The sequence below is a fragment of the Callithrix jacchus genome, chromosome 7 (genome assembly GCF_049354715.1).
Source record: "Callithrix jacchus isolate 240 chromosome 7, calJac240_pri, whole genome shotgun sequence".
In the NCBI taxonomy this organism is placed as follows: Eukaryota; Metazoa; Chordata; class Mammalia; order Primates; family Cebidae; genus Callithrix; species Callithrix jacchus.
This window is the reverse complement of record NC_133508.1, coordinates 118,751,414-118,774,217: the sequence shown is the minus strand read 5'-3', so window position 1 is coordinate 118,774,217 and position 22,804 is coordinate 118,751,414. Positions and strand designations below refer to the sequence as shown.

Sequence of the window (22,804 nt, the reverse complement as noted above, 5' to 3'; positions counted from 1 at the left end):
CTGTTCAAACACATTAAAATATAGGTAAGAACAACTTGAGTCACAGATTCTGGAAGTTAGGAATTAGGACGAAGGTGATGAGCTAGACTTGTCTGTCTAAGCAAAAATAGTTTCTAATCACTAGCCATAGATCAATGAACCATAGATTCTCTAGGAATATTTGGTAGATTCTCTCTGATCTTCCTATACCTGTGTACCTGGATACCAGTCTCAATTTTTCTTCCTCTTCCTGCCAAGCATTACGTGTGAGGTAAGAGTGGGAGGGGTCATTTAACAGTGAATTTCCCCGTTGTATAGCCATTACAAAGCTATCCAAACTAACTAACTTGTTGTCTTCTAAGCCACTGTGCAATTTCAAGGTTTTAATGATGCTTAAAATATAATACCTGTGTCATTTATTTCTCGGAGTGAAAGCTAGTGCCAGCCTTTGGAATTCATGTAAAACAAGTGGTTCAATATGGTTTGAAGAGAGAATGAAAACTTGATAAGCAATTAATCTATTTTAAACACTTTCCTAATGGATTGGACCTTTTTATTGATTTTTTTAAAAATTCAGATTTATTCAAAAGAAAATAAAGTTAAACATACATCCAAATTTTTGTATAGCATATTTGTTAGACTGAAACCCACATACACAGTGAGGCAGGGAAGACTGAATATTTAAATAATTTGAAAATAAAGGTGTGTCTAGTTGAATAGTAGCAACTTGAATTTTTTGCCTAGTGCTTTGAAACTATGGGAAATATTTGAAATGGGAAACTGGATACATGAGTATAGAGAAGGGGCTAACTTCCTAGCAATAATCCTGTGAGTGACGCTTGGTTTGGGAAAAGAAATGGTCCTGTCTGACTGCTGATTTGCAGAAGCTGAAGCTTAAGAGTTAGGATAAGCCAGAGGCATCACTGTGACTCCAAGGCACAACTGCAAAACAGAGCTGAGTCTGGTTGATACGTCTGTCTGTCAGTGTATCACCAAGGAGCCCAGCGAGACATTAGAGAAAACTCACCAGCAATTGTCATATTGTCTGAGAGACAATGCACACACAGAGAAGACCTTTGTGGGAAAACCATGTGAAACATACAGAATTAAGATCTAAGATAGAAGGACTCAAGGAGTCCAAGAGTACAAGGGGATGAAAGAAAGGACTGCATCTCAATGGTGAATGCAGCCAAGAGAACTAGAGTCCAGCACGGATTCATGCAGGATATCAAGAGTCGAGTGCTACAGATAAAAAGATCATGGCTTTCTAACTCAGCAGAGATAGTGCCTCTCCCCCCAGTCAGCAGTGTGGTGCAGGGCACAAATGACACGTCCAAAGAGAGGAAAATCAATGAAAGGTTGAAGAGTTACCAGAGTAGAATTAACCGGGACAGTAATAGAGTCAGAAAGCTTGCTCTTGAGTAAGCGTGGAAGGATTCTCAGGGGCTTCTGCAAGAAAGGAAACTTCAAGAGATTCCGCTTGTAGAAAAAGGATAACCGTGCCTGAAAAGACGAACATGGGATCCAACATGATGACGTCTATATCCAGGACTAGGACTGAGACTGAGATCATGTCTTTCTATGTCTTAGTGAGAAAGTACTGGAAGTTAAAGAGAAACTTATAATAAACTTTAAAAACAACTCATACAACTTACACAGTAAGTATGATAATTACACATATATAGAGAGATACACATATATATGTGCAAATGCCTAAATTGATTGCTTGGTAAACATATTGGTTGCTAGCGTTTCAAGCTGCAGAACACTTACTCTGGTGCCATGAGGAAACACCTGAAATGTGGATGTGCCGAACTCGACATTCCATCACACTTTTGGCACCTTGCAAAGGCTGACCTTGATGGAATGTGCTGCACGCCGGTAACCCAGATAAGTACTACATGCCCATCTTCGGAATGGGGGTAGGCTCTGATTCGAGTTTTGCCAAGTAACCCAATTTTAAAATAGCACAAGTTTTAATTATATGTTTCATTTAACTGGTACCTGTCCTTGGAGGCTGTCATTAAAATCTAGAAAGCTATGATGTGGGAACTATTATTATTTATGATTTATAGGGAAGAAAAAAAAATAGAGAGAAAAAAGAAAGAAAGGCTGAGAGGTTTAGAGGAGAGGTAGAAGTGGAAGACTAAAAATTCTACTGGTGAAAAAGAGCAACGTTTTAATTACCCAGAAAACGAAAATTCAGATCATCGAATTTTTGGTATGAGTTTGAGGTATGAGTTTAGTAAACACCCGCTTCACACACCACTTCGTGTGTCTGTAGGTCACACCCCTCTTTTCCTGGGTAAACTGAAAACAAAAATCTCCTGAATAAAATGCTTAACCCTGAGAATGAGATTTTATACAATAAGTTTCATCAATTTTTAAGTCCCATACTATTTCGTCTGTTGAAGAGGGAAACTCTGGAGAGGGAAGGGGTTGAGACATCAATGAAACATAAAGGATAATGTGTTGTTAATCAAGATGTTAAGTAGTGGGTACGTGGGTTTTTTTTTTTAAAATACTACTCTGTTTAGTATAAATTTGGAATTTTCCATACTAAAAAGTTAAAAGAAATTTAATTTAGAGTAGCATTCAGACACGAGTGCATTTTATTTGGGTACATTAATTCATTTTACACTGTAAAATTTGGCCATAAACACAAGAAAAGAACATCTTAATTATATTATATTACTATATTTACATTAATGATCTCACTGTAACTATACCAACTTCTCCCAAAACCGGGAAACAAAAAAAATCTGTATATATTTTTCTAGTCTCTGCATTTACAAGCAGGCATTTAATAACAGTCCTGGGTTTCTAGACTAAATGCCAAAATATGCTTCCCGTTTAGATCAAATTCAGCTTTAACTAAAAATAATTAGCCATTGCTCCTAATTCTAATGGAAATGTAAGACTTTTAACTATTCAGTGATAGTAGCACTGTTAGATACCACTGCTAACAGTGACTTATATGAAATAATTAGCAGACTGTTTCTCTTGTGGGTACATGCAAAATTTGTCCTAGACCAAAGGCAAAACAATAAAAACTACTGCTTTTTAACCTTTCCATGAATTTAAATTAAAAAATGTGTACTGGAACTACACATTCGTAAGACCTATTAAGCTTAGAAGAATATTTTACATTCATCTGTACTTCATCAGACAAGTTCATGACCCCAGCAGAAAGACTATAGCTCCTGCAGTTTTTAAACCGGCATGGGGGAAGACACGAAGTATTATTTTATAATCAGAAAATTTTACTAGAATTGACATAAACAAGAAAACACACTTCGGCATTGAGTATGTGTTTTGAAATTAGTCCATATAAAACTAAAGGTATTGGTTGGATTGACTTTTAATCCTCTTGCTACTTTAAACAGAAGCAACTAAAGAGAGCTAAGTATAATGCCATGGTTTTATGCTTAATGTAGGAAATTTAGGCGCTAGCCTTTACTTTGCAGCTGGAAGTACACACGGAGGGGAGTTAGGAGCCTTATTTCACAGTATTCTAAGTTATCTGGTAATGACAAAAGTACATAATGTTTCTCACCAAGATTTTTGTTTTCCTCGCTAAATGGCATCCATTTTGGAAGTTTCCTAATGTTCATTTTTGTCCTGCCTTTCCCCAAGTTTCCTGTTGAACTGACATTGTGTGAAAGCTGTTACTATTCAGGCTATTGCTGCTAGGGAAGGTCCCAGGAAAGCAGTGAAATGAGTCCAGTTGCATCTCCACCACGCAGCCTGAGAAAATTTTATCCACAGAGCTGATTCATGCTACTTCTTTGGATCTGCTACTGGCAGCACAATAAGGGATGAATGAAATAAGCACTCAGCAGCTGAATGCCCTTAAAGACCACTTGGGAACTTTATTTGGTGCCAAATAAAGTGACCTGCCAGTGTCAGCTGCGGGAAGCATATTGTACTGGGCTCCGCAGTCTGTCCCAGTTGCCCATTCATTGCTGAAGAAATTTTCAGGTATTGAATTTTAATCCATGATGCCCAATTATAATTTGGGACCCTTTTACACTAGAGGCTGGGCTTCACCCCATTTGGCAATTAAGTCAGAGCTGCCTAATACATGATTTTAATTTCCGGAAAGCAGGTGCTTCCTTTGGTCAGTCACCAATCTCTGATTTTTCCTTCTTCTGCAGCTTAAACCATTTTCATTTTCATACCCGCCTCCCCCACCACCCACTTCTGTAAGTATTCACTGCATGTTAGATGGTTTTCCTGCTTAAGCCTATAGGAATTCTCTTAGGCTTCTTTTAAAAGTACTTATAACTTAAAAAAAATTTTCATTTTGTAGGTGTCTGTTTCATATCCACTTTGTAATAACTTACTATAATACTTTTTCAAGTAATCTGAATAAAGGCATGTTTACAACATTTTCTAACACTTGCAATTATGAAGCAGACGCCGCAGGAATAGTTACTGTCTGCATTAACTTTCTTTGTCTCCTATTTTTACCAATTCAATTAGAGACTTCTCTAACAATTGAAAAACCATTGTCGTCTGAATCTTTGAGACTATGTGTCTTCTCTAACCAGCATTTAATCATATGAAATAAGACTTGATAGATCACCTTATAATAAGAGACATTCAAATATGAGGTGCCTGATTTGGAGGCAAATGTTGCACAAGCCAAATCCTATCTGAAAAGTTCTCCTCCACACACATACACTAACTTGGTGTAGTCTTAACTTTCAAAACTACTTTGTACAGGATGGAGCCAGTACCAGTAGAGCCAGTAGAGAGTTTGAGCAAGAAGGGGACAGCTTCTTTATCCCTTCCATTGCTATGAATGAGCTGTCTACTTCACTATTTCCATTCCCACACATGAACTGTAAAATACTATTGCAATGTTATTACTGGGACGGCTATTAGTAGGGTTAAATTTAAATCTTTGATGATCATAGACAGACCTACGCCATTGATGAGGAAGTGGGTAAAAGGGAGAGGAAGCAACAAAGCAGAGAGGAAAAAAAAAAGTTATAAAGACACAAGGAGAGGAAAAAAAGTTAGAGGAAGAGAAAAAAAAAAGGAGGTACCTAAACTGGGGACCCCAATTTGCTTCTTCTGCTCATCTTTTGGCTGTCCTCCGCAGGCTGAGATCACAGATTTCTCTGCTTCCTATCTGGACTCTTCTGAATACAGTCACGTAATTAGCCAAGGATTAGCAAAACCTGATAGCCTTTAATGCGAGCCCAGGGAATTTGTTCTTTTAAAAATAACTAAATCAACTAAATTCCGAATTTGAAAGATAGGAAATTAGAGAACTTTGAGAAAGTACTCTGTTGCCTAACAAAATGATTTATTTACTATTTCCCTTAAAGAGTTAGCCCTCCTAGATTATAATGATCATGATTTGATTAAAACATGTGAAATTGTTGTCGGTAATAGTTCTCAAAGTATATTTGGTAGTATTTGGCAAACAGCATTCCAATCAACATTCATGTCCTACTAGATATTAAGTGATGCTTTCTTTAAAAAGCATGCTGTTATCAAATACATTTGAAAACACAGCAAATAATATTTGCCTTCTGAGGGACTCACAATGCTTATTACCATGTTGTAAGTTCTGAAAAGTTCTACAGTGAAAAAACAATCTGTTTCATCTTTTTGAACCCAGCACTTTGCAAAATAATTTGGCCAGGAAACTTTTTTCTCCTTAAACCACTCTAGTAATTTGCATTTTCTGGAATACAGTTATAAAACAGCGTATTCCAGTAATGGTGTTTATGATTTTGTTGTCTTTACTCTTGTTTTGAAAAGTAGAAATAGCTAAAATGCACAGTAAGTGTTATCTTTGGGACCTGTAATATTAAAGTTTAATACGTCTGTTTAATGTGAAGTTAGTAAATTTGGACATGAGCTTTGTACCTTATGACACTGTGCATTTTTACCATGCCTGTTTACTTTTCTGTATCCCCCATCAGCCTCCAAGCTGTTTAAAAACAAAATCCATGTTTTGTTTTCCATCGTATCTCTGAGAACTTTACCTAGTGCTTGGCATTGTAGGTGCTCAAGAAATAAACGAGCAAATATTTGTTTGGAAGAGTGAATGAACATGTAGTAGATACAACAAGAGGTTTAAAGCCATAGATATAACCACATTAAAATGTGGGTTTAAAAAATAATGCTTGGCCTCCAAGTAAAATTAACTGCAGTAGAAGTGAGAATGAATAAATGGAACTTATCGTTAATAGCTTTGTCAGAGGCCAATACATTCCTCGCCAATTACTCTATTGTCTGATGCTTCATTGCTCCTGTTAGCCAGTCTATTTGAAGTCAGTGTTCATTCTATTCTATAATTTTTCAATTTGTTTTTAAGTCTTTATATGTTCAGTTATCTTCCAATAACTATTTCTTACCTGCTATTTACTTTTTGTTGGATGACTTCTTAAAAGCAAAAGTGACAGTTAACTTCATACATCATAAGATGCTCTGAAAAGCTTATTGATGAGATAAGAAAAGGCAGCAAAGGCTAGGGGTTGTGGAGCACGTGGAAATTCATTCAACGAATATTTATCCAGTGCCTACTTTGTGTTCAACACAATGTATAAGGTCTAGAGAATTCAAGGCCAGCCAAAAATATGAAGTATTCATAATACAGCCAGAATTAAGAATTATCAAAATTTTATCCTCCCTCATTCTGTTTACTTTTTAGAATGACAATATTTTTAGTGATGATTTGATGTGTAAAATTTTTGTCTTATCTATTATGCTCTGCTTTTACAGAGGCTTATCTTTTCTATCTTGATGCTGTCAGCTTTCCTAAAGTTTTACAATATTTTATGGGACACACACACACACACACATATATATATATATATTGAGCTTGGAGTCTTGCTCTGTCTCCAGGCTAGAGTGCAGTGGGGTGATATTGGCTCCCTATAACTTGTGCCTATAAGATTCAAGCTTGCCATGTATGTACCTATGCAACAATCCTGCATGATCTGCATATGTACCCCAGAACTTAAAGTACAATTAAAAAAAGATTCAAGCAATTCTCATGCCTCAGCCTCCGAATTAGCCGGGATTAGAGGCACCTGCCCTCACACCTAGCTAATTTTTGTATTTTTAGTAGAGACAGGGTTTTACCATGTTGGCTAGTCTGGTCTCGGACTCGCGACCTCAGGTTATCTGCCCACCTTGGCCTTCCAGAGTGCTAGGATTACAGGCATGAGTCACCATGCCAGGCCTGGCCTACCATATATATTTTAAAATAAAGTTTTATTATAGTACGGCCATGCCTATTCACTTAATATTGTTTATGACTGCTTTGATGTTCCAGCAGCAGAGGTAGGTAGTTGCAACAGGGATTGTCTGGTATATGGCTGAAATATTTATTACCTGGATCTTTACAGAAGTAATGTGTGAATGTCTTGCCGAGATTATGCTTGGTAATTTGTACTAGAGAAAAATGATAATTTGAGTGAGAGCAAAATGATTGATAACTGAAAAAATTAAAGATCTCTCTATGGATACGATTTTGTTTCTATAGTTGAATATGATGTAAGTATTATTCTAGGAATTATTACCCAATAAAAGTAATATCCAGACCAGCACAGTGGTTCATGTCTGTAATCTCAGTACTTTCAGAAGCTGAGGTGGGCAGATCACTGGAGGTCAGGAGGTCGAGAACAGCCTGGCCAATATGGTGAAACCCTAACTCTACTAAAAATACAAAAATTAGCATGGTGTGGTGGCACATGCCTGTAGCCCCAGCTACTTGGGAGGCTGAGGCACAATAACTGCTTGAATCTGGAAGGCAGAGGGTTGCAGTGAGCCAAGATTGTGCCACTGCACCACTCCAGCCTGGGTGAAAGAGTGAGACTCCATGTCAACACACACACACACACACACACACACACACACACACACACACACACACACAAAGAAACATAATATCCTCCGTGTTGAAGATCTGAATGAGCAGCAATTAGAGTTAGATATAACTTTTCAGTGCTGCTCCTTCATTCAATATCTGTAAGTACAGACGAAAAAACCCCAAGAATGTCTAACTTTTCTAATAATATATTTTATGCTGGGAACATAGCCAGATTCCAAGATGGTCCAAGTGATCCCTGATTTTTAATACTCACTTTCTTGTGTAGTGTCACCCTACAGAAAGTAGGGCTGATTTGGTAACCAACAGGATATTGTAGAAATTTTAGAGTGACTTCTGAGGAAGTATGATTTTGTCACTTCCGTTTGGCTTTGAAAGAATCAGTTATGATATGTTGAAAGGACATTCAAACAGCTCTTTGGAAGGGTCCATAGAGCAAGGAACTGAGCTTTCTGCCAACAGCCAGGGAGAAACTTAGGCATCTTGCCAATATCCACATGACTGAGGCATCTTAGAAGCATACCTTCAAGCCCCAGTCAACCTTTAGATGGCTGAAGTTCCTGCTAACATCTTTTTTGGTTTAATTTTAAATATTGAATTAAATTTGTTTTTAGAGGCAAGGTCTGGCTCTGTCATCTAGGCTGGAGTGCAGTGGCACAATCATAGCTCTCTGCAGCCTTGAACTCCCAGGCTTAAGCAATCCTCTCACTTCTGCCTCCCCGGTAGTTGGGACTACAGATGTGCACCACCATGCCTGGCTAAGTTTTTTTCTTTTTTGTAGAAACTGAGTCTCATTAGGTTGACTAGGATGGTCTCGAACTCCTGGCCTCATGTGGCCTTCCTGCCTCAGCCTCCCAAAGTGCTAGGATTATAGGAGTGAGCCACTGTGCCTGGCCTTCCTGTTGACATCTTGATGACAATCTCCCAAGAGACCTTGAGCCAGAACCACCCACCTAAGCCACTCCTCAATTCCTGACTCAGAATCTATGGTAATAAAAGTTTACTATTTTAAGCTATTAATTTTTAGAACAATTTGTTATCCAGCAATAGACAACTAGTATGGGTGTGGGTGTGTTTGAACACTGGATCTACCACTTGCTAGATGTGTGACCCTGGATATATTAATTTATCATGTAACTTAATTGTCTCATCTGCAAAAATGGGGAAAAAATTGTCTCTGTCTCACAGCGTTGTTGTGGGGAATTCAATGAGATGATGAATGAAGAGACTTTCTAGCATCTAGTAATTGCTAAATAGACAATCATTCACTTTTAATTATTATTAGAACTGAAAGCCAGTACCCACCTAATAATTTACTTAAACCTTTTATTTGAGTGTGGGTGGGGGGTGAGGTAGGGAACTATGTGACTATATAGAGGAAATTTAAGTAATTTTTATCCTATATTTGAAGTTTATGACATTTGGAAGACTTAAATTGAATGTGATAGATCAGCAAAGCAAGTAATGAAGAGGCTATTGTCAGTCTACCTAAATATAGGACCTATATTATTACTACATAACACTATGTACTAACAGTGGAGGATGGAGAACAGGCTGCTCTCTAAAACATAGGTAAAAATGTTCTTGGGTAATCCTAGCCACAAATTTTAAAAAATGAATTGAATAATTCAATTTTTGGTCTAATTTGCTAAAGCTAAAACCATACATATCATTTTTTGGTAAAAATAAAAGATAAATAGCAAAATAATACGATTCTTTGCAGATTGTTTGAGTTATCTAACCCTTCTTTAATCCCAGGGATTATTGAACAAAACCAATGTTCATTCAAAAACACTTACAAAATCTGTTGTGGATTACCAATATCATCAGTTAAACCTGTTTCAAATTTATTGCTTTCATTCAGGTTAAATAATAAAAGGGTCCATTTGTCCCGCCACATGTATATACACGAATTTAGCTTTCATCATTCTCTACAAGTTTAATCCAGTGATTTATGTTTTTTAACGCATATTCAGAGAATCTGTTGAAGAAACTCATCCAGGCAGACAGACGAGCTAGATGGGATTAATAGGATGTGTGCAGGATTTAAAGCTGGTTGATTCAGTTCAGAGTAAGTTAAAAAGAGAAAAGGAATATAACACCATAACCCTCCTTGAGGTTCTAATCATTTTAATAACTTTAGCAAAAGAGAACAGGCTAAGGTCAAGAAAGTTCAGAGACAATGATCCCTCTTTTTAGAAATACATTGCATAGAAAAAAAGCCATTCCTTCAGTTTTCTTTTTTTAAACAGTGGAAAATACCACCATAAAATTTTTTAAAGAGAAAATCTGCCTTCTATTTTAGCCATCATGTTAATGGTTAATTTTGAGGTTTCAGAATTCTAGATTTTCTCTTCGAAGCCATTGTATTTCAACATACAACAGAAAAAATTAGAAAAAAATGGGCAAGCCAACTTAAAAAAGTATTACAGTAATGCAATACATGTAAGCTCTCAGATACAAAGAAATACTATGACTTAATCTTCTTATTTATGACTTTGAACACTTAAACTCATTCAGTTTAAGTCTTGCAGGAATAAGCTATTGGAATCATAGAGGGAAAAATATCCTTTTCCCAATAGAGTGACGCCCATTCCACTCTATCAGCTAGTTTTGTTTCAATAATATTTTAATTTTTACACACATTGAGAACTTCCTTTCATATACTGTTTGGTTTCATGTAAAAAGCATTTTAACAAACATGCTCTTTTCCACTTACTTCATTCCAAACAGAGGACAAATGGGGACTTTATAAGTCTATTTTAGTGCTTCATTTGACCCAATATATAATTCTCAGTACTTCCATCCCTAATTTTGTTGTAACTTTCATGGCTTAATAGAACATCTTGGGCCATGAAGTGTTTTGTGTTCATTAACTTGTTAAGAGGAAGATAATTCTATCTTATTTTCAGCATTTGGGAGAGAACGTCGAGTGTCCTGCATATTTTCCTGATTCTATCCATGATATAGATCATAATAAGGACACACAAATGGGAGGTAGAATTCAGTGCTGTACAATAGAACTTTCTGTGGTGATGGAAATGTTTTATACTTGTGCTGTCCAATGCTGTAGCCACCAACTGTATGTGGCTATTGCACACTTGAAATGTGGCTAACACATTTTGCTTATTTTAATTCCTTTAAATTTAAAGAGGCATATGTTGCTAGTGACTACCATGTTGAACAGTGCAGTACTAGATCATTTATGTCTAGATTTTAAAAAAGAACAGCTGATTCCAAAGCAATTGATTATCTTAGCTGTTAGCTCATACCACTCTGATCCCCACATGGTTAATAATGTCTAAAAATATCAATCTCTATGTTATTTTTAAATAAGTTGAGTATACTAGAGAATGTCTGCCCCTTGAAGTAATTTGCATATATAGGTACTACGAGGTTTATTTAGCTAGTTTGTGAAAAGTTGAGCTGCTCAGATGAAATTTAATTTAAATTTACTTGTTTCAAATTTATGATTTATTAATATAATTGAATGTCTGTATTGCCTTAACACCATGATTAATTATGAAATGTCTTCAAACTGAAGTATCAAGAATTATTTTCAGAATAAATAAAATGCTATCTGATAATCTCCTATTTATATATAAGTGAAATATTTTAAGGATAACATTTAGCTTAATAGAATCACCAGCGAGGCTCAAAGAAATCACCCTTTTCCTGTTCTTTCTTTCTTATAATGCATATTCATATTTGCCAAGAGCAGAGAGAAGCTTTGTCCCAGGGAAAATATACCTGGGAGATACCTAATATCATATTATCTTAAATATTGCCTACATGATTTCAGTTCCAAGTAAATCTGTGGAATAGAGTTCCATGTAAAGCAGGGAGGAAGACAGAACATAATGCATGCAAAATTTTCAGTAGACTCCTGCATTTTCAGAGTTGGCTAGAGTTTGACTTATTATGTTAATCTACATTTTAACCATATTACTCAAGTATAAATCATCACTTTATTATTTTCCGGTCTCAACTATGATGTACTACCCTAAGATTATGAACAGGTCATTTGGATTCAGGTTTTGTTTATTTGTTTGATTCTAGTTAGATGGGTAATACCATTATTATCTGCTGTTAAGTTATTTTAAAACTATGTGTTTGACCAAAACTAATTGGGAACAACCAAATGGCAACCAATACATGTTTGTGGGAATAGGATTATTTTCAAAGTTTATAGAACACCCTGGAATTTCCTTCTTAAAACTCTTTGTATGAAAACTCCTTGTTTTGTTTGTTTGAATTTATAGACATATTACCAAAAATAGAATATACGCTTTCTGTACTCTATATTCTGTATTTTCTTTCTCCACTTATAGTTCTCTACAAATTACTCCTCTACCTCTGTACCTCTCTGTAAAGCTGCAATATCTTAACTATTCCAGTCCCAAAACGATTCCACACAGCCTGTCAATCACATCACCTTCCAAGGTACTTCGCTGCACACAAATCAAGTTTGAGTCGTCTACTTCTAATCAATAGAGCCTTATAGATTGTTTTAGTGTACCTAAATCACTTCCCAGAAAATATCTCGCCATCTCATTTCTAATGGGAAAACATCAGATGCGATTTCAATCTGGGCCACTAAAGGAGAAAGGCTAATGTGCTTTTCTGGTCCATCAGGGGCCTACACTCCATGTAGTTCTTACACGATATGAGAAAATGTTTTCTCTCAAGTCAGAGACACACACACAACAGGAACATTTTAACTAGAGGTAGTGTGACATGAGGGAAGATGGCTGAAGGAAGCGCATGCTGCCAGAAGTTTTCACCACGGCAGAAAGCTTGTGCATGGCCTCAAAACCTCTGCAGCGTGGTCAAGGCAAGCAGTTCAAAAACACAAGTGCCTCTTTGAAGCAAAACTGCCTGGAAATCCATTTTTTTTTTTCTCTTTAGTAAATCAACAGCAAATGTGGCTACTAATGGTGCTTTGAATACTGTAACAACACAGTTCATTCATTATCCATATTCCAAAGATATTTATTGCTCTCATAAGATAGTTAAATAGCATGCTAAGTGCTGTTCTTAACATTCTGTCCTGTTCTGTAGCTAAGGAGAGTACAGACAAAATTTGTATTTATATGTTGCACTTTCTAGCTAATAAAATACTGTCATATACTTCATTTGATTTAAACGTCATAGTAGCACTATGTCCCTGAATCACAGGCAGGAAACTGAGGCTCTGATAGGTTAACAGCCTCAGTTGCCTGTCTTCAAACAGCTGTTGCTTTTGAGACATATCTGTAAATGCAGTCAGAAGATTTCAAAACCCATCTTCTTATTCTTATAATATATTTAAATAGTTATTTACATACACTGACTTTTTTGATATTTGAAAAGAAAATTTAATTCTGAAAGAAATTAATTTTGTGCTAGATGAGTTGTTATCAGAATTACAGTTTCTCCCAGGCAGTGCTGGAGGCTGGCATGCTTATTCTGGCTAATGTTAGGCTCTGCCTGAATTAGGATGGAGGCTACTGAAAGACATTCATTCAGGCAGTTTTCTGGAGCCAGACATATTGACTAGAGTCAACTGAACATAGCCCTCGATATCCTCTGAGAACACTTTCTTGACTGTGGTAGGCAGCCTCTCAGGTGGCTCCCAGTGATCCCCTCCTCTTGGTATCCATGTCTAATTCTCTTCCCTTGAGGATGGGCTGGACCTAGTGACTTACATTTTTTCTAATGAACAGAATATGGCAAGAGATGAGATGTCACTTCTGAGATCAGACTGTAAAAAGACTCTGGCTTCTGTCTTGTCCACCCTCACTTGCTCTCTTCCTTGCTCATCCTGATGGAATCTAATGTCATTCTCTGGGTTGTCCTAAGGAAAGGCCCATGTGGTAAGGAACCGAGGGAGGTTCCAGCCAATGAATAATGAGGAAATGAGAACTTAGTCAAACAACCCACGAGGAACTGAATCTTGCCAACATCTATGTGAATAAGCTTGAAAGTGGATCCTCTTTCAGTCTAATCTTGAGATAACTACAACCGTGGTGGTCATCTGGATAGCAGCCTCCTGAGAGGCCTTAGAGAACCCAGGTCAGCTGTGCCCAATCCTGACCCAACGATAATATGTTGCCTGAGGCCATTAAGTTCTGGGGGTATTTGTTACACAGCAATGTGTCTCTAATAAATTGACTTAACAGAATTCCTTTCGCCTACCCTTTATGTACACAATGCCCTTCCCACCATCCACACTTAATTTTGAAAAAGGATTTGACATCAGTGACTATGAATATATGCACAGTGGCTGGGATCATTGTTTTGGAGTTAGAAACATCTGGGCTGTGTCTGGATTTGCCATTTACTGCCTCTAAGATAAGGAGCAAATTATTTCATTTTTTCAGTCCTCTATTTCCTCATCTATAAAAGAATCTACACTAAACTACCTCATAGGATGTGTGTGTGTTTTATTAATGAGTTGATTAAAACAAAACAAAACATTTAGCACTTAGTAGGCACTTAGAAAGTGTTAAATATTACAACTATATGTATTTGGGTATAATTGAAATTTTTGCTTATTCAAATACATGTTTGTACAGGGAGAGGAAATTCAGTACTTATAGTTATATGATGTTCCTGTTTTTAGATGTTAGGCTTCTTATAGGCAGGATGGAGATTTAATAGGAGAAATAGAGGAAATGTTCGCAGGAGGGCTAGAAGACTTGAATTTTATTTTCCTTTTAGGTCTTTCTTCACTGAAAAAAAAGAGTGAGGTTTTTAGCTGTAAAATTCTCTTATATTTCTGTCTACCTTGGAAGTCACCAAACTACATATAAAGTAATGCTATCTACATCATGCAGGCCATATTAATAAAACAAAACAAGTTGATCGTCTATTCCCCATTCCTTGAACTTCTGTTTTCTTTATCTCCTCTCTTTCTTCCTCTTTTGGGTAATGCTTTCTAACATAGTAGGTTGGTAATTAACCCCAAATGTTGGCCTATTAATTAAGTAATCAAACAACTCCATTAAAAATGGAAATAATAGTGACATAAACACCAGAAGGATGTCAACAAACAGCAGTAAAAACCATTCTAAAATATTTTGTAAGACACAAAAATAATCTAAGTGCATGGTAATAACTGCTGTGTGATGTCTTACAAATTGTAGCCAAGTTACAATGATTTTCACTAGAAGTTTCTCAAATCCTGTGGGTGACAAGAGCCCATTTCCTCTGTCACATTTCTGAAGAGATAATTGCAGGAAATACTGTAAACAGTCTAACATTCACAGGTCATATTGAGAAATGTTTATAGATATTGACAGTTAAATACAATGTATCACAGCACCAGGCACAATATGGCATCCATCTAGCAATAAGCTTTCACAAATCAAAGTCAAAAAAGTTAAGCTTTGGTAATAAATACAGACGTACTGTTGAATGGGCAAATGAATAACTGAAGGAAATGCTTGTCAAGATTATGGGTTTGTATGAAACATTAGAGAAATGATAATGAACATAATTAATTTGTCTTTAATATTTAAGGTTTAATATATTAATCCCAATGCTTAATTTAGAAATTAAACAATGATTAAACCAAAATAGGAAAAGCAATTCTCTAAATACTAGAAAAGTAGTAAATACAAAAAAAATTTCCTAATAGTTACTAAATGTTGGTATCAATTTAAAAAAAAGCTGAAAGAATTTCAAAGTTTATAAAAAGTGAAAATTAAATTTGTTAAAATTTTAAATAATAGAAATATCTACTGGGAAGTAGTTGCAAAGAAACAAAGACTATATAATTGATTTCCAGCTGAAACTATACAATTTAATATTTTAGGCTAAATGGGAAGAAATAAAATGTACTTACATTTATTAGGCACAAGAACCTTTTAAATTTACCTATAAAGAAAGGTTTGCACCAGGTGAGGTGGCTCACTCCTATAATCCCAGCACTTTGGGAGGTTGAGGTGGGTGGATCACCTGAGGTCAGGAGTTCGAGTCCAGTCTGGCCAGCTGGCCAACATGGTGAAACCCTGTCTCTACTAAATATATAAAAAATTAGCCAGGCATGGTGGTGGGCACCCGTAATCTCAGCTGCTCGGGAGGCTGAGGCAGGAGAATCACTTGAACCTGGGAGGTGGAGGTTGCAGGGAGCCGAGATTGTGCTGCTGCAGGCCTAATGTCTCCATCTTCATTTGACAGTAATTTAGTACATTAAACATATAGTGTAATCGTTTCCTAGTTTTCCTTTAAATGAAAATATGGGTGAGTGGTGTAGATTTATAGACATACTTGCCAGTTTACATATGGGAGAAAATTACTGGTGTTTTTAATCAAATCACCTTTCTCAGCTCCCCAAGAGCCTCAAACAATTTTAACTAATTTGTATTTTAATTATCCACTTTCTTCCTTGAAGCCCTCTTTTTGCACAATTTGGTTTCCCCCTCTACTGATAATCTCCATCTTCTATTTATTATTTATCAAATTGTACTTTTCCTTGCAACCAGAATTGCATATTGATGATTGTGAATGTTGATTGGGTTAGTTGAGAAGCCATTTATGCCCTTGTTTTTGTACCTTAAAAATTACAATTTTAAAGTATTTGAGGTTTTTAGAGACAGATTTGAGTCAGGAATGTCCTTATATAAATGATGCTAACTTTTGTGTTTTGTCAGTTGCCCAGAAAGGCGTGAAGTTTTGGGTCAGCATAACAGAACGAAACAAAGCAGAATCTTGCTCTTCTAAGATCTGTATGTTTGTTCTTTGCTCAGATCTAGGCCAGGACATAGAGCATTAACTGTTTCACGAAAATCCTGTAATTAAAGTGCTATCAGTGCAAAATGATTAAAAATGAAAGAAAAGACGGGGCGTGATGACTCATGCCTGTAATCATAGCACTTTGGGAGGCTGAGGTGGGCTGACCTCCTGAGGTCAGGAGTTCAAGATTAGCCTGGCCAACATAGTGAAACCCTGTCTCTACTAAAATACAAAAATTGGCTGGCCCTGATGGCAGATGCCTGTAATCTTAGCTACTTGGGAGGCTGAGATGGGAGAATTGTTCGAATCCAGGAGATGGTGGTTGCAGTGAAACAAGATCGCACCACTGCACTCCAGCCTGGGTGGCTGAGTGAGACTGTCTCAAAAACAAAAACAAAAACAAACTGAAAGAAAAAAACAATAGCAAGAGAGAAAATGATATACAAAAAGGAGAAATTTTACAGTAATATGTATTTAGCACCTATTAGCTCATGTCCTGTTCCAGGTCTGGGAGTTACTATATCAGTGAACAAAATCAACAAAAATCCCACTGTCTTGAGCTTATGTTCTAATGTGGGAGGGCCACTTAGATAAGGGAGAGAGACAATAAATAATAAACAATGAATATATGTGTTAGAAGATGAAAGGAGCCAAGTAGAAAAGAAAGCAGAGCAGCGTAAGGGTGTTGAGAGCATGTGCTGTGGAGGAAGGGTGAGGGTAAAGGCAGTAGAGAGGAGGTCATGGAAGGTCTTAAACTGAGAACATGACATCTGAGCAAAGACTAAAAAAGGTGAGGAAATCATCCCAACAAACATCTGGAGGAAAAGCATTTGAGGCAGAGGGAACAGCTTTACTGAAATCTCTAAGGCAGGATTGTGTCTGGTGCCAAGAACCGCAAGAAGGCAAAAGTGGCTCCAATGGAGGCAGCTAACGGGGAGTGAAGCGAGATAGGTAAGAGAAGAATGTGTCTGGAGGACCGGCTGGTGGTACAGATAGATGGTTTATGGACTTGTAGACCATTGTGAAGATTCACTTTTACTGACTCCCGAATGACCCATGTTTTGCCTCTGCCTCTTCTGCTGCCCGCCCCTCCTCCTCCTTCTTCTCCATTTCCTCCTCTTTCTTCTTCACCGTGATCATCTTCCCTGACGGGGCATTTATCTAACACATCTTGATTTGAACAATAATAAGATTCTAAAGTTTTAGGAGTGTATTTCCACAATTTTCTTATTCTCATCAGTTCTGTTCAACCCAAAAAGATGTGTTGAATTCCCAGCACATAATGTGCAAAATTGTGTGTTTAGTCTCTATTTTAAAAATAGAGTCCGTTGCCTATTTGATTCTGACTGTAGAATACGGCGCTCTAGGCTGCCATTGAACAGGATACAGCACTAAGCGTTCATTGTGTATTAACTCACTTAGTCCTCACAGCCACCCTGTGAAATGGATGTTATAATTTTTCCATTTTACAAATGAGGAGAATGAAGCAGAGAAAGGATAAGTAACTCATTCAGGACACACAGACAGTGAGCCACAGAACCAAAATACCTTGAACTTAGGTATTTTTGACTCCAGTGTCTGTGTTCTTGGCTCTTTGGAATACTGTCTTTTATTGTCATAATCCTTCATGATACACATACTCTTTAAAATGTTTTGTTTATTCACTGTTAACTCACCATGTATTTATGAGCATCCTACTGCCTTGTCACCACTGCTAGGCATTGTGAAGACAGGGCAGCTGAAAGCCTCTATGGTATCTTTATCTGGATTAAAAAAAGATATCTCTTCGTTGAGACCCTTTACTTTCTTTTGTCAGTAAATTATCATAATATTCTGATCTTTTAAAGAAGATATTTAACTGCTATTGCTGAAAAACTATCATAATAAATATACAATTTTTTAAAACTCCCAAGGTAGAGTAAATACGAAAGCCAAACTATTAAAGTTGTTTATGATGTACATACTGCCCCTTAGATGTGGTGGCCTTGTGAGGTACATGACCTGAAGATGCTCCTGGCATAATGCCACTGGATGAACCAAATAAAAGATAATCAAACATTGCTCCCTAGAGATGAAAAACAAAACACTTGCATTGGGTCAGAAAATTACTTTTCTACAAGCCTTTTTTGAGTTTTATTGATAGACTCTTTCAAAACCTTTCCACAAAAACTTAGATAACTCAGCAATGTTGAAAATTATTATTTGAATAATAATAAGACACTAAAGTTATAGGATAATATTCCTACCATTATTTAGGGATTACCTTTCTTTTTTTTTTTTTTTTTTTTTGAGATGGAGTCTCACTCTGTTATCCAGGCTGGAGTGCAGTGGCACGATCTCAAGTCACTGCAACCTCTGCCTCCTGGTTTCAAGTGATTCTTCTGCCTCAGCCTTCTGAGTAGCTAGGACTACAGGTGTGCACCACCGCACCCAGCTAATTTTTGTATTTTCAGTAGAGACGGGGTTTCACCATATTGGCTAGGCTGGTCTCAATCTCCCGACCTTGTGATACACCCACCTTGGCCTCCCAAAGTGCTAGGATTACAGGTGTGAGCCACCTCGCCCAGCAGATTACCTTTTATTCTAATCAATTCTATTTACTTCAAAAATACATGTTGAATTCTGAACAACTGCAAAACTGTGGTAGGAACATTAAACAAGAAAACATGGAGCACAGCCCATTGGACGTAGACCAGGTGCTGTGCACTACTGAACTGTACATGATACAAATTCTTCATCGTATGAAATCCATCGCAACTGACACTAATCAGTTACCTACTTAGAGGAGCTTGTTTCTCTCACCAAGATTAGAGTATACCTATACCATTAATTTTGTATTAATTAATATTTATCCTTAAGCGATTTTAAAGCAGGACTGGTTATTAATTCCATCTTTACAAATAAAGAAAAGGAAGTTCAGAGAGGCTAATTGTGAGGTTGGGTCCAAACTCAGGAATTTCTGACTCCAAAGCTTCCCATGCTGGGCTTAGCATAAGGTGGGAAGATGACCAAATCCAAGCTTCCTTACAGAATAACACAGAAATTGGAGGCGAAGGTTTTAGGAATAAAAGAAAGTACACAACCAGAACAGCAAACTAGTAAACATCTTACCTATGCCAGATTCCAGCTTGTTTATATCTGACCCAGACCAGGCACAAGTCCTTAATGTTTGTGAGCCAATTCGAACGCCTGAACTCCGAACCGTAATTTTAAATGCATGACATAGTCCAAGAACTTGCTGCAAGATTCATCATATCGCCTTTCAGTTTTCATCTGTACTTGCTTTCAGACTTAGATTCAGTGCTTTAGAAAGGGCACTCTAAAGATACTAAGGGTTATGAAATGAGAATGACAAACGTGTATTGAAGGTTAACCAGGTATCAGATACTATTATAAACACTTTATTGTATAAACCCTCATTTAAGAAGTGGGAATCAGGCTTTTTCCCCCTACTCTCTAAAAAATTTCAATAGCTGAGGCAAAATTTAGAAATATCTGAAGCTGAAAGACTGCGTGAAGAATGAATATGAAGGAATCTTTGCACTCAAATTCTCCCATGAAGCAATATGGCCTTGAAGGTATTGCCAACAAACCAGTGGGTGAGACAGTTCAACCACAGATATAAGGGAGAGCACACTATGAAAGGTGTTATAATTTGATATGATGCTGACATTCAAGTGACTATTCTTATTCATGTGATAAATAACTTTTTTGAGTATTATCACAAATAATAAATGATTACTTTCTTGCAGCAATGAAAATAATTTTTGTTGTTAATGTTCTTATACTGGCTCTTAGTTCCTATTCCTCTTCTTTTTAAAAACCTATGTTCATGCTGTTGTTCCCACCCAAAGCCTTCGGGAATAGGGGCTAAATTTTATGCCTCGTTGAGAGTTCTAGTATTTACCTTCTACTTTGCACGTGGAAGACACTGTTCATTTTATTCACTGATGATTTTTTTGAGCATCTACTGTGTGCCAGTCACTGACTGGTGTGATGGGGTAGAGTGGGGAATAGATGCAGTCCCTGCTGAAACCCTCACTGTTATAGAGAAGCCAGACAATCAACAGGCGATTTCATTACCGTATAAATACAATGGAGGGCAAAACAGAGCACTCCCCAGAACAGAGGTACGACATCCTCAATGTAAGGTGACCGGGGAGGACTTCCCAGAGAAGGTGACAAATATTCAGACATTATAAAGAAAGTAACAGCTAAGAGTGAGCTCCTTCCATGCCATTCCAGACATAGCTGCTCCACTATCTTCTCTGGGCAGCCACTAGGACCCCCAGCCCCCACCAGGCCTCCTGGGCCAAACTTCACTTCTTCAGGCAGCTCCAGGTGTTCTGAGACCTCCTAACAGTACTTCGACAGAGAAATTGGTGTCATCTTGCGAGGGTTGCTTAACTTCTCCAGTGAGTCAGGACTATGTCAGTGGCACCCATCAGGAAGACATTCAAACTGGTATTGATCAGTGTATCCAGAAGTTTCTGGATATTGCAAGAGACAGAATGCTTTTTCTTATGAAAAAGATTGCAGGCATTTGTTCAGAAACCAGAGCAGGTTATCAAAGAGGATGTCTCAAAACTAAGGAATGAATTACAGTGGAAAGATGCACTAGTCCAGAAGCACTTGGCAAAGCTGAGCTGTGGGCAGCAATGCTGGAGGACAGCCATGTGCAGAACAAAAAGCTGGCTGATATTTCTCAGGGCTCTTTGGCCGACCTTGAGGAGGCCTCTATCAACATCCCCACACCTCTGAAGCCAACCTGAGCAGCAAGCAAATGTGGTCAGCCTGAGAGTGGGTTTGCCATATATCCCTTCTTCTGCTTTTTTTTTTTTTTTGGCGGGGACAGGGTCTTGCTCTGTAACCCAGGCTAGAGTGTAATGGTGTTATCTTGGCTCACTGCAACCTCTGCCTCCCAGGTTTAAGCAATTCTGCCTCAGCCTCCTGAGTAGCTGGGATTACAGGGGCCCACCACCCGGCCCAGCAATTTTTTTTTTTTTTATTGGATACAGGGTTTCACCATCTTGGCCAGGGTGGTCTTGAACTCCTAACCTCTGATTCAACTGCCTTGGCCTCCCAAAGTACTGGAATTATAGGTGTGAGCCACCACACCCAGCCTATATCCCTTCTTGTAGACTTGACATTTTGGAAGAACTCTATGCCAGAGAATGAGTTGATTTTAATTTTATGATCTTATTGAAAAATTTTCCACTATTTTTATAAACTATTAATTTCTTGAGTACTTTATAAAATGTCTGTAGCTTTAGTACTAAAGTTTTTTTGTAGTAAAATTCTTTTGTAGTAAATTTTTTTTTTGTCTTTAGCAAAGTTTATACTGTTAGTGTGACAACACAGATTCTTTTAAATGTTGGTTTTGCTTGTTTTTAAATTTTTGTATAACTTTTCATCTTTTTATGTATGTTTCTCATGGTCTGATCTGAAGGAAAAATTATAGGCTTGGTGCCATGGCCTCTGCCTATAATCCCAGCACTTTAGGAGGCTGAGGCAGGTGGATCACTTGAGGTCAGGAGTTTGAGACCAGCCTGACCAACATGGTGAAACCTACTTCTACTAAAAATACAAAAAGTTAACTGGGTTTGGTGGCAGGTGCCTGTAATCCCAGCTACTCTGAGGCAGAATCACGTCTTTGCCTGGAGGCAAAGGTTTCAGTGAGCTGAGATCGCAACTGTACTCCAGCCTTGGCTACAGAGTGAGACTCTGTGTCAAAGAAAAAAAGTTAAAACAGCCTGAGAATCAGGGGTGAGGATTTTGGTAGTAGGCATTTTATGATAATTACCCCTCAGTGGTATGTAGAAGGATATGTAAATTTGCTTTGCTTTAAGACTTGAAGCTACCTCAAGAAGAAGAATCTAATACAATATTTGTAATGTTTCCAGAGGTCTCCAAATGGGGATTTTTTGGTAAATAGGTCAGAAGAGGATTAAAATATCTTGGGTTAGTGTAGTAGTGTTACAATCGGGTGCTTAGGTTGATGTCAACTTCTTTAGGGGGGTAAATTTATATTTTGTGTGGTGTTTGTTTACTTTTTTTTCAACAGGGAAGTAGTGAGAGCATTGATATGCTAAATTTCAGTACGTTCTGGAGTAATGAATCAGTGTAATGGGGCAGACACTGTTTTCAGTAGCGTAACAATGGGGGCATAGGTGAGCTACCAGGGGCTAAAGTTGGCTCCGATTGTGTCTTTCTGTTTTGAGTTTTGCTTGGTTGTATCATTTTTGTTTTACA

General features: G+C 37.4%; 1 protein-coding gene and 1 pseudogene across 3 annotated transcripts in view; one reads left to right on the top strand and one right to left on the bottom strand.

Moving 5' to 3' along the window:
• Nucleotides 1-22,804, bottom strand: part of ADGRL2 (adhesion G protein-coupled receptor L2) — a 678,326-nt gene that overhangs the window by 413,297 nt on the left and 242,225 nt on the right. The window lies entirely within an intron of this gene.
• LOC144577202 (mediator of RNA polymerase II transcription subunit 28 pseudogene) lies at nucleotides 1,198-21,324 on the top strand (annotated as a pseudogene).